Source organism: Mus caroli, unplaced genomic scaffold (assembly GCF_978045245.1).
Source record: "Mus caroli unplaced genomic scaffold, Mus_caroli_1 scaffold_20, whole genome shotgun sequence".
Lineage (NCBI taxonomy): Eukaryota > Metazoa > Chordata > Mammalia > Rodentia > Muridae > Mus > Mus caroli.
The window spans coordinates 24,152,167-24,164,450 of NW_028227275.1; the positions used below are offsets into that span (position 1 = coordinate 24,152,167).

At 45.8% G+C, this 12,284-nt stretch overlaps 1 non-coding gene and 1 pseudogene across 1 annotated transcript; one reads left to right on the top strand and one right to left on the bottom strand.

The window, feature by feature from the left end:
- Positions 1–1,323: 1,323 nt before the first annotated feature.
- On the bottom strand, positions 1,324–2,954 carry LOC110286101 (galactosylceramide sulfotransferase pseudogene; annotated as a pseudogene).
- Positions 2,955–3,092: 138 nt separating this feature from the next.
- On the top strand, positions 3,093–3,194 carry LOC115030030 (U6 spliceosomal RNA). Its single transcript, XR_003835622.1, has one exon. It is a non-coding gene; the product is annotated as a U6 spliceosomal RNA (small nuclear RNA).
- The last annotated feature ends 9,090 nt before the right edge of the window (positions 3,195–12,284 follow it).

Genomic DNA, 12,284 nt, shown 5'->3' on the forward strand with positions numbered 1-12,284 from the left:
GCAGAGAAGGGAGGTAGAACCCAGGACAGCAGAATGTGGTTCGATTAGGAGCTAGGGCTGAGTGTACCAGCGGGGCTGGAGGGAAGAAAGACTTCTCAGGAGTCATAGTTGAAGGCCTTCCCCACAGTGATCCTTTTTTTTTTTTTTTTTTTTTTTTTTTGGTTTTTCGAGACAGGGTTTCTCTTTATAGCTCTGGCTGTCCTGGAGCTCTCACTTTGTAGACCAGGCTGGCCTCGAACTCAGAAATCCACCTGTCTCTGCCTCCCGAGTGCTGGGATTAAAGGCGTGCGCCACCACACCCGGCTTTCCCACAGTGATCCTTAATGAGGACCAGCTCTCTGAGATGGTCCTTGCTTTTTTTATACTGGTTTATTTGATGGTGAATATAAATACATACACTTTATATTCAGGGTGAACCAGGGATTACATATCTTTTGTGGGGAAGGAATACCCAGGAAAGGAAATTTATTGCTGCGGGTACCTTGTTAGCGTGGAGAACTCCAGCTGTTACTTTATGTGACTGACTGCCAGTGGTCCTCTCAGTGGGGTGTCATGGTTACATGTCCCAGAGCAAGTACACAGACAGGTAGGGAGCAGCTCCACTCCCGGCAACATCAGATCTCGGAGATTTCTGGGGTCTGAGTTCACTCAGCCTTGCCAGTTCTTATGTCTGTCTGGTAGCACAGTCCCACATGCCTTACACATGTGGATACACTTAGCAAAACAACAGTAGTAAGTTTATCCCATAGGATCTATGAGCTTCCCAGACTAGATTTTGATCGTGTTTACAGTACAGGGCATGAATTCTCTCCGGTAGAACAGGCTTTAAAGCTGGTCAGAAGGTGGTTGGTGAGTTAAGTTGTGCCCCTTCTGAGGCAATAGGCCCCATTTTGCCTGCTAAGTCAGCATTGCAGCGTGCAGGGTCCTGCATACAGTAAGACCTTTATTGTCATGTCTCCCCAGAGGTTTGCGTGGTACGCTCCAGCACTATGAAAGCTATCCAGGAGGGAAGACGTTTCTCAGTCAGTTCCATACTGATTTCTCCACATCCCATAGACAAAGTATGTAGTGTATTCAGCAATAGGCTCTTAACATATAGTTATAGTGAACAACCAAGAGAAATGGCAGTAGCCTGGGTTGTTTTGGAGACCTTTGGGGTAACTGTATGAGAATTAATTTCCTTCTCCTTCCTTCCTTCCTTCCTTCCTTCTTTCCTTCCTTCCTCCCTCCCTCCCTTCCTTCCTTCCTTCCTTCCTTCCTTCCTTCCTTCCTTCCTTCCTTCCCAAATTCTGAGTCTATCTTGTAAGAGGAGGCTGGAAATAAAGGGGAATTTAATAAAAAATGGCACAACGTGTTAAATACCTCTCGGTTAGGCCCTCTCATGTAGAGATACCAGTCCCAGACAGCTATGACCCTAGGGACCCCAGGGTGGCACTAAACGTGGCTGAGGAAGGCCAGGTGCCAGAGGCTCCCTGCCCGGCCTTTCTGCATAAGGAAGCCAGATAGGAGGTGGGCAGGGTACGTCACCACCTTAGAAAGTCCCTAAGGAACTTCCAGAGCTTGGTGACTCAGAGATTGGCACGGAGGTCAGACAGGTACTGGATTTCGGGTGTGAGCATGCGCCGGCAGAGCTGCTCGTGCTGCGGCCCGATGCTCTTCTTGAGGTTGTAACCCAGGATGGACTTGATACCCAGGGGCTGCCAGGGCTGCATGGCCGAATCCTAGATGGCCTCAGCATCAACCGCTTGACCGCCATCTATGCAGATGCGGTGCATGTGCTCCTTCGCTTGGCGCAGCTCGGCTACCTCGCGCGCCATGCGCTCACGCCCGAAGGCCTCTACCTTTCGCCAGAAGCTGGCGTTGAAGTGACGGTAGAGGCGCACGTCCAGCAGGTTCCAGGCGGAAGCTCGGCGTTATAGCTCTCCCGAGAGCCACGGCACCGGCGAGTGGCCCCGCGCATTGAGCTTGAAGTACAGCACATCCTCCAGGTCCCAACCCAGCATCTCCCGGAGCAGGACCAGGGATTCGTCGAAGTACTCCTGCATCTGCAGCAGGTGGAAGGGGCGCTCCACCTCCAGGATCTGCTCCTCCACTCGCGGGCTGCCCGGGTCCAGGCCGAAGAAGAGCAGGATGCGGAAGTAGTGAGCGTTGTAGCTGATCCGATCGTAGTAGCGATCGGGGTCCTGCAGGAACTCGGCCAGCTTGTCGCGGTTCGACAGCTTCCAGGTGAGCGGCACCACGGATCCAAAATAGTGGAAGGGTCGCGGATGACGATGATGAAGGCGGCACCCGGCCGCACCAGCCCGCGCACTTCCTCGTACTGGAAGCGCATGTGGTTGCAGATGATGCTGAAGCACGCCCCGGGTCGGTAGTCCTGCACCAGGGGTCGTGCAAAGTACCACGCGTAGTGGAAGTCGTTTCCTCCATTGGGGAAGGCGAACTTGATTGAGCTCGTGCTTCTGGCCGAAGAGGATGTTGAGCAGCGTGCTGCTGGCGGTCTTGTGTGTCTTCAGGAACACAAAATCTCGCCGAGGTTGGCACCCTCCAGCAGAGCCGTTGGCGGGAGTGGCTGCCACCGGCTCATTGGGAACAGGGGAGCAGGACGCTGTGGCCTCTGAGGTCGTGATGTTGGGATACGGTGGAGGTACCACTTAGGAAGGACAGAAGCAGCAGGAAGCTGGTAAAGAGAGCTCCCAGCAGTAGCTAGCCCCTTGGCCTTGGATTTGCAGGGCTTCTTCGGCCGCAGAGTCATCTCAGGAAACCGCTTGGCTCTGTTCTCCTGGGGCTCCGGGTGGCAGGGGTCGGCTCCGGCCTCCGCCGCCGCCCTAGCGCTCACTGGGAGGCGGGGCGCCCTCACTGGCCCGAGGTGCACTACCAGGCCTGGTCCATACCCCCGCCCCGCAGCCGCCGCAGCGGCTTGAGAATTTCATTGTATAACCCATGTCTTCAGAGAACGGCATTGTCCATTAGTTTTCATTCAAATGACTATTTTTAATATTTTAAATATAGTATTAAATATATTAAATATAATAAAATTTCTTAGATATAAAATAAATTTATTATTTTTTGTTTTATATATATTATATATATATATTTGCTTAGGCAGAACACATGCTAAAATTGGAATGATACAAAGATTAGCATGACCCTACACAAGGATGTCACGAAATGTATGGAATGCTCTGTATTTTTTTTTTTTTGATATCAATGACTGCAGACTCATAACTGAGAATGAGAAACATCGAAGGCTTCTGTGACAGCCTCTTTCTACCCCACCAAAAGAAACAGTCCAGAACAGGAAACTATAGAAGAGAATTCTTAAAAGTTGTGATAAAGATGCTGAAGTGTAGCTCCTTATACTTCACTTGACCGGACAGACGGTGGGGAGGACTCCGTATTATATATCCGTATTATATATATATATCCGTATTATATGTATATAATACGGATGAGATGGCTCAGCGGTTAAGAGCACAGTGCTCTTCCATAGGTCCTGAGTTCAATTCCCAGCAACCACATGGTGGTTTATAACCATCTGTAATGGGGCAGGATGTTCTCCTCTGCTGTGTCTGAAGACAGCTATAGTATAATCACATACATAGAATAAATAGATCTTTTTAAAAGGCTAAAAAATAAAAACAAAACAAAAAACCCCAGAAGGGGCCAAGTGATGGCTCAGTGGTTAAGAGTCTGTGCTGCTCTTAAGAAGTTCAGTTCCCAACACTCACATCGAACAGCTCTGAACTGCCTGTGACTCCAGCTTCAGCTGCTTCAACTCTGTCTTCTGGACTCTGCAGGCATCTGCACTCACATACCCTCTCCACATCCATATATACACATAATTTTAAAAACTAAAAAGAATTACACTGCCAAAATGGAAGGCTCACTCTATCACTGGAGTGGCTAAAGTTTGTAAGACTGTAGACAGATGTAGGTGGGGAGAGCAGAGGAGGTGTGGAGGGACACTTTTTATGATGCTCAGGGTTGTAATGGGGGGCGGGACAAATGCTAGACAAGCAAGCACTCTACTACAAGCTACGCTCCTAGCCCTTAGTTGGCCTTCAACTTGCTACATAGTTCTTGAACTTTCTATGTATCCCAGGCTGGCCTTGAATGCACAAAAATCATCCTGCCTCAACTTCCCAAGTGGTGGGGTTAGTCTGATGTCATCTTGCTTAACTGAACATCTTCTAGGGAGATGTTCAGTGTGGAGGAGGTTGCAGTTATATATGGAATGTACATGTACATATATTTAAAAATCCACTGAGTTATTTTACCTCTAAAGATTTGTATTTACTGTGTATCACTCGAAAGGGAATGACATCCGCTCCACTGAGATGGCTCAGCAGGTAAAGGGGCCTTATTGCTAAGTCTGATGACCTTCTTTCAACCCCAGGGACCCACATGGTAGAGGTAGAGAATGGATTTCTGTAGATTGTCCTCTTATCTTCACATTCTTTCTCTCTTTCTCTTATACAGACATCCTCACATACCCTTACCAATCAATGCAATGCAATAAAGAAAGAATGGCATCAAACTTAAAATTGAGTGTGGTCATGCTTGTAATCTGCACTCTGGGAGGTAGAAGCAGGAGGACCAGGTGTTCGAGGGTAGTTTTAGGTAGCACTGAGTTAGCTCAAGGCCAGCTAGATATGGGGCTCTGTCTCAAAAAAACCAAAACAAAAAACAATACAAAAACACCCACATCAGTTTTAAATCAGGGGTATGCCCTGGTAGGATAACTCAGTGGCTAAAAGCCTTTCTGAACAAGAGACAGTTTCAATCCTCAGACCTCAAAATGGGAGGAGAGGACAGACTTCCCAGATCTCTGATACACAGAGTGTGACATGACATGATCACACCACACCCACCACCATCACCACCACCACCACCACCACCACCACCACCACCACCACCACCAAAACATGACTTAAAAAGCAATAGAATCTGAGGCATGTGTAGATGCTAAAGCCTTGAGAAGCGAATAAATAAAGCACACAAAGAGAAATGTAAGGCGCTCAAAGCACTATTCTTCATGTCTTTTTTTTTTTTAAGATTTATTTATTTATTATATGTAAGTACACTGTAGCTGTCTTCAGACACTCCAGAAGAGGGAGTCAGATCTCGTTGCGGATGGTTGTGAGCCACCATGTGGTTGCTGGGATTTGAACTCTGGACCTTCGGAAGAGCAGTCGGGTGCTCTGACCAACTGAGCCATCTCACCAGCCCTATTCTTCATGTCTTAAATCATCTTCTAGGAGCTGGAGAGATGGCTCAGTGGTTAAGAGCATCTACTGCTCTTGCAGAACCAAACTTAAGTTCGGTTCTCAGCATCACAACTGCTTGTAACTTTATCTCCAGGGGATCTGATACCTCTGGCCTCTGCAGCCACCCACATTCACTTGTGCATACCCTACGCACTGACATCTAAAAGTAAAATGGAAACAAACCTTAAAATGGTTTTCAAACCACGTGTGCTAAATGTTGAAAATAATGAAGCATTTGGAAGTCAGCTGAAGACACACACTCCATGCGTTGGTCTGTAGATGAGTCCTCTCGGTGAAAAACAGTTGAAACTGTCCCTCTTCTGTCCTGGAGACTCGTGTACTCTTTGTTCTTAAGGAGCTTATAATGGTAGAGTTTTGACAAGGATGAATGCAGGCTTCAGAATATCCATTTAAGCTGCAGTGATATCTATAGCTTTCATCAGGGCAGGACAGGATGCTGCGAATCTCATAATGAGCATTCTCCTGTTAGGGCTGGAATCTGAACCTCCCACAGGTTCACATGTTTGATTCCCAGCTGGTGGCACTATTTTTGGAGGCTTTGGAGCCTTTGAGACAGGTAGCCTAGCTGGTAGATGTAGGCCACTGGGGGCCAGCCTTTGAGGGCTAGGGCAGGTCCTTTCCTCTTGTCCATTCTCTGCTTCCAGGGCCCTGCTTCCCATCTTTTCTCTGCTTCCCAGTTCAAAGTTGTGAAGAGCTGGGACCACTGTCACTGCCAGCCTGTCTCCCACTTCTCCTCCAGTTTCTTAGCTGCCATAGACATCATGTGTTCTAGACCATGAAGGACTGGATGCCCTCAAACAGTGGACCAAAACAAGTCTTCCCTCATGAATTGGTTTGGTGAGGTACTTTTAAGAAAAGCTCCTGTCTCAAAATATCAAAACCAAAATAAATATAAACCCCATAAAATTGAAGCCACCCCCCCCCATGGTTTTGCATGGGGTTTAAATCCCAGCACTTTATTATTTATTTATTTATTTTTGGTTTTTCGAGACCGGGTTTCTCTGTATAGCCCTGGCTGTCCTGGAACTCACTTTGTAGACCAGGCTGGCCACAAACTCAGAAATCCTCCTGCCTCTGCCTCCCGAGAGCTGGGATAAATGCGTGCACCACCACACCCGGCAAATCCCAGCACTTAAATCCCAGCACTCAGGACACCAAGACCATGTGGTCTCTGTGAGGACTGGGTCTACACCAGCCAGAGCTACATAGTGAAATCCCTAAAGAAAAATAAAGTGGGGCTGGAGAGATGGATAGCTCTGTGGTTAACCACAGAGCACCTTAACATTGCTCTTTCAGAGGACTTGGGTTCAATTCCCAGCGCCCACATGGTACAGCTTATAACTGCAACTCCAGTTCCATGGGATGTGACACACTCATACAGGCACATGAAACATTGATACACATAAAATTAAAAAAATAATAATAAAGGAAACATAAACTCAGGCTGGGTTTCTGCTGGTGGGAGAAGAATCCTGAACATCCCTGGGCACATAGAGATGCTTCTCCATCAAGACTTGTTTTTTGTTTTTGTTTTTTCAAGACAGGGTTTCTCTGTAGCCCTGGCTATCCTGGAACTCAGTCTGTAGACCAGGCTGGCCTCGAACTCACTAATCCGCCTGCCTCTGCCTCCTGAGTGCTGGGATTAAAGGTGTGTGCCACCACATCCGGCTCCATCAAGACTTGTATCTGGTGTCCTGAGAGGCTATAAAAGTGTACATCACTGTAGCTTTAATTTGGCTCTTAAAGATACTTTATGTGTACGGTTGTTTTGCATGTATGTTTGTCTTGCACATTTGGTCCCAGGTGTCCATGGAGGTTAGAAGAAGGTGTCGAGTCTTCTAGAATGGAGATGTGAACCACATACAGGCGCTGGAAAGTAAACATGGATCTCCAGAAGATCAGCCAAGTTAGTACTCTGAACTGCTGAGCCACCTCTCCAGCCCTGCTTATTCTTATTATGGGCAAACTGAGCATTGTGTGTGTGTTTCAGTACCATGATTTTTTGTTTTGTTTTGTTTGCATAGATTGAGGCCCCAATGAACTTTCCTGGTTTCCATGGACACAGTCACAGACATCTGCAGAAACACAGTGAACATACAGACAGCAGGTACATACCCATAAAGATACTAATTTTAAGAGTATAGCTGAAAATGTAATATTTTTGAAGTGCTTTTCTTGTGCCATTTGGAAAGACCACATTGAGGATGGTAAGTTTGGGCTTCTGGAAATATGGACGTATACAAACTGGGTGTAAAGTGGCCAGCATTTTGCCAGTAACAGAGACAAATGAAATATCCATACAGATTAAGTTTTTTTTTTCCCTTTGATGTTAACAGTACTTTTGAACTGGGTAGAACTTTTATTTTGTTTTTTTTTTGTTTTGTTTTGTTTTGTTTTTTTAAAGATTTATTTATTTATTATATGTAAGTACACTGTAGCTGTCTTCAGACACTCCAGAAGAGGGCGCCAGATCTTGTTACAGATGGTTGTGAGCCACCATGTGGTTGCTGGGACTTGAACTCTGGACCTTCAGAAGAGCAGTCGGGTGCTCTTACCCACTGAGCCATCTCACCAGCCCTATTTTGTTGTTTTTACAACAGGCATAGGACCCTGTAAAGGAGTAGATATTAGTCTAGAGGTTTTGAGATGGTTTTCAGGGGCTGAAACAGACCCTGGCTGCTACAGTTCTATTAGTCCTGCCATGGGTGTAAAGTAGTTTAATGAATGAACATGGCACAGCTGAGAGCCTTCTACCTATATCCAAGTCTCTCCTGGGAAATTGTGACTGGCTGAGCACAGAGCCTAATCCCAACAGTATGCCACAAATCCTGACAACCTGTGACCTCCCAAGCAGATCCCACTGACCAAACTTATTTCTGAATGGCCGAATGTCAAGGGTAGTAAAATGGCTGCCAGTGCTTCATTTACATTTACATTCTTAAAAGGAGCACTCTTTCAAGGTGTCCGGAGCGAGTGAGTGGACTGGGGGTTTGCCATCGTCAGCATTTAGAGTAACCAGAGCAAAACTCATTAACAGGCATGCTGGTTAACCCTGTACCACATTTATGTGGCACAAAGCAGTTTTATTTATTTTTTAATTATTTATTTCCATTTTATGTGCATTGGCGTTTTGCATGCATGCATGTCTGTGTGAAGGCATCAGATCTTGGAGTTAAAGATGGTTACAAGCTGCCATGTGGGTGCTGGGATTTGAACCTGGGTCCTCTGGAAGAGCAGTCAATACCCTCAACTGCTGAGCCATCTTTCTAGCCCCAAAGTTTTTTTTTTTTTTTTTTTTTTTTTTTTTTTTTGGTTTTTCAAGATAAGGTTTCTCTGTATAGCCCTGGCTGTCCTGGAACTCACTTTGTAGACCAGGCTGGCCTCGAACTCAGAAATCAGCCTGCCTCTGCCTCCTGAGTGCTGGGATTAAAGGCGTGCGCCACCATGCCGGACTCCAAAGTGTTATATAGTTACGAAACAAACAGAACTGTTGCAGGGATGGAGAGATGGCTCTGTGGGGAAGAGGAGAGACTGCTTTTCCAGAGGACCAGAGTTGTACTCCCAACACCCACACGGAGGCTCTCCATGGTATCTGATGCCCTTTCTGGGATTTGCAGGCAACAGGCAAGCATGTATTGCACATGCATATATTATGCAGGCAAAGCATGCATTGCATAAAAAATAAGCTGGTATGGTGGGTGGCCTTGTCTTTAAATCCCAGTGCTCCAGGAGGTAGAGACAGACAGATCTTGGACCATTTTTGGACCTAGCACACACACTCCCCACCCAAGAAGATGGTGCTAAGGTTAACTGCAAGAAACCAGGACATTGCTGGTCTTCCTATGGGGTCACCTCAACTTCTTCCAGCCTTTCCCTCATTCAACCACAAGGGTCTCCGACTTCAGTCCATTGGTTGGGTGTAAGTATCCATGTCTGTCTCAATCAGCTGCTTGTTGGGTCTCTTGGAGGGCAGCCATGCTAGGCTTCTGCCTGTATGTATACTATAGCATCAGTAATAGTGTCAGGCCTTGAGGTGGATCCCAATTTGGGCTGGTCACTGGAGCTCTTTCACTGAGCCACCAACCAGGCAGCATACACTGACTGGTCCAAGGCCTTTCAACACATATACAGCAGGGGACTGCCTGGTCTGGCCTCAGTGAGAAGATGCACCTAACCCTTCAGAGACCTGAGGCCCCAGGGAGTGGGGAGGCTTTGGTGGGATGGGGGTGGGACCATCCAATTGGAGACAGGAATGGAGGAATGAGATGAGGAACTATTGGAGGGCAGAACAGGAAGAGGATAACGACTGGACTGTAAAAAAAAAGATTAAAGATAAAAAAATTGTATGAAAAGGTCTATTTTCAATAAAAAAATAAAACAAAAACAAAACAAAACCAACCAGGACCCCAGAGGAAGTAAGGATGCTGGGCCTGGGGAGAACTGCAGGTGGCAAAGAGCAAGCTGTGGAAGCTCGAGCAAGCTGTGGAAGCTCGAGCAAGCTGAGTTCACACCTCCTGCACCCATGTGTAGCCTGAACCCCAGTGAGTCTAGGATTTTCTAGCCAGCCAGTCTAGCTGACCAATTAAGTGAGAGACTCAACACATTAATGTGGAGAAGTTGGGGAAGACACCTGATGTTGTCCTCTGGCCTCCATATAAAGTACACTGCCTCCCCGACCCAACACAGACACACACAAAGAACTAGCACTGAGGAAGGATTTGATCATGAAAGGAATGTTTTCTCCATTCTCACAAGGTGTTTATGCACCCCTTCCAGAAGCAGAAATTCTAGTGCTAGAATTGAATAGTAAATAAAACTTAAAAAGAAAAACAAACACCTTTAAGAGACTTGTATCAGTAATGCAGGCTTATCCACCAGTACCTGGGGCATGGTCAGCAAGTATCTACTGCTTTGGATACAGTTATCTTAACCACAAAGGCTTGAAAGCTTCATAAGCTTGAACAGACTGAGTCTAGCCTGTTGCTGGTCCTTACTGCTCCCTATCAGATGCAAGCCCTCCCTGCCTGACCTAAAGAAGGCAGGCAGCTGGGAAGCAGTGGCCCAAGCTAAGTTTAGGGACAAACTTCTACTGCATACGTATTTGTACAGACTCTCTTGAATATCAAACTTTATAAAAAGCCACTTCACCTAATCTTCACAACAACCCGGGAAATAAACAGGTTTGGGTCTAGGAGGTATCTCCCCTTACCAGCTGGGGCATGCACCCAAGGCCACTGAACGGTTTCACCAACTAGTCTGTATATCGGACATGGGCAATAAAGCAACTTAGAACAACAGAATTACTAAGATGCAAGTGCCTTAGGTGTCAATTTGGGCTACATGAAACTTTCAACACCCCCATTATTCCACTATTTTTGAAGATCCTAGTATCTTAGAGGAAGCAGGTCTTATATACTAAGTTCCAGGGGCTGTATCTGTGGGAAGGGGCTCCCCCTTCTTGGAGAAGGGAAGCGGGGATGGGAGAAGAGTTATGTGAAGGGGGAACTGGAGGGAGAGGTGGGGCTTTGTTCAGGATGTAAAGTGAATAAATAGAAAAACAAAGTGCTTACTGCTCTTACAGTGGACACAGGTTTAGTTCTTAGCACCCATGTCTGGTGGCTTACCATTACTTGTGAGCCACAAGGAGTCTGGTGCCCTTCTGGATTCTATAGGCATTTGCACTCAATGTGCACACACCCACAGTGAGATACACTTAACTAAAAATATTTAAAACTTAACTTCAAAATAGTGAAATAAGTATAAATTAATTTTAGGGTTGGTTCAACAGACAAAATACACTTAGAGAGCATAAAAATTCTTTATTCAACCTATTTCAGCCAGTATTGAGTTTTCTATATTAAAAACAAGGAATTAGAAAAAAAATACAGCAGAATTAGCAAGGCAGTGACTAATGAAGCCACTTAATTATATATTCTTCAATCATTTGATAAGTAATGAACATTTTCAGCCACTTAGATGGAGTTAACTTCTACAATAGAATTTTACTAATCACTGAATTTTATTTTAAAAAAAAGGTTTAAATGTGACATTTCGAGGAAGAAAGGAAGGAAGGAAGGAAGGAAGGAAGGAAGGAAGGAAGGAAGGAAGGAAGGAAGAAAGAAAGAAAGAAAGAAAGAAAGAAAGAAAGAAAGAAAGAAAGAAAGAAAGAAAGAAAATAAGTCGGAGAACAGCATACTCACAAATCCTCAAGTCTGTGCTGGCTCTGTCATCTAGGGCCCTACCCTTGGTTACTGCCCTGTCCTAGATGGGACTACCACCTTTAGGAGCTACTGAGGCCTAAAGTACCTGTCCTTTCTCAACCAAATCCTAGAAAGTGTCTAGGTGTGACTTGCATTTCAGAGACGAACGTAACTGTGGCTGAACAGCCACCTGGCCAAGGTTATACACTACAGCTACTAAAACTTGATGGGAGCTCAACATAACCCATTCAGCTTTCAGTCTGCTCATGTCTTTTGTTGATTTGTGGTTCCAGGGAGGCCTGTCATGTGGTGTTCAAATGCAGCAGGGCTAGTGTTCACTCTGGACTGCAGAGAAGTGTGGCTCCCTCCCCATAGCTTTATAAACCTCTGCCTTCACAGGCCTTGATACCAATAGATCGATCCAGGCAGCTACCCCACCCCCACCCCGCCCGGACATTAAAGTAGTACACAGGGAGCTGAGCGCTGTGGCTGTGTAAAAGCTGCTCAACTTAACAGGAGTATCCAGGAAATGTCAGAATATATATATATATTCACACTGGCAATGATAGAAGCCAATTTCATAATTACACCTGTAGATCTTAGTTATTTTTATATATAATCAGGGTTCACATTTTCTCTACAGAATTACAGCAGTGTTAAGGTTAACTCAGTCAAATTGCCCCTTATACCCTAGATAATTACAACTCTGGATGTTCAAGAGTCATTCCCACAGACACCGTAAAACTCAAAACTGAGATAATCAACCTAGAGAAAGATACGGGTCTTTACTAAAATA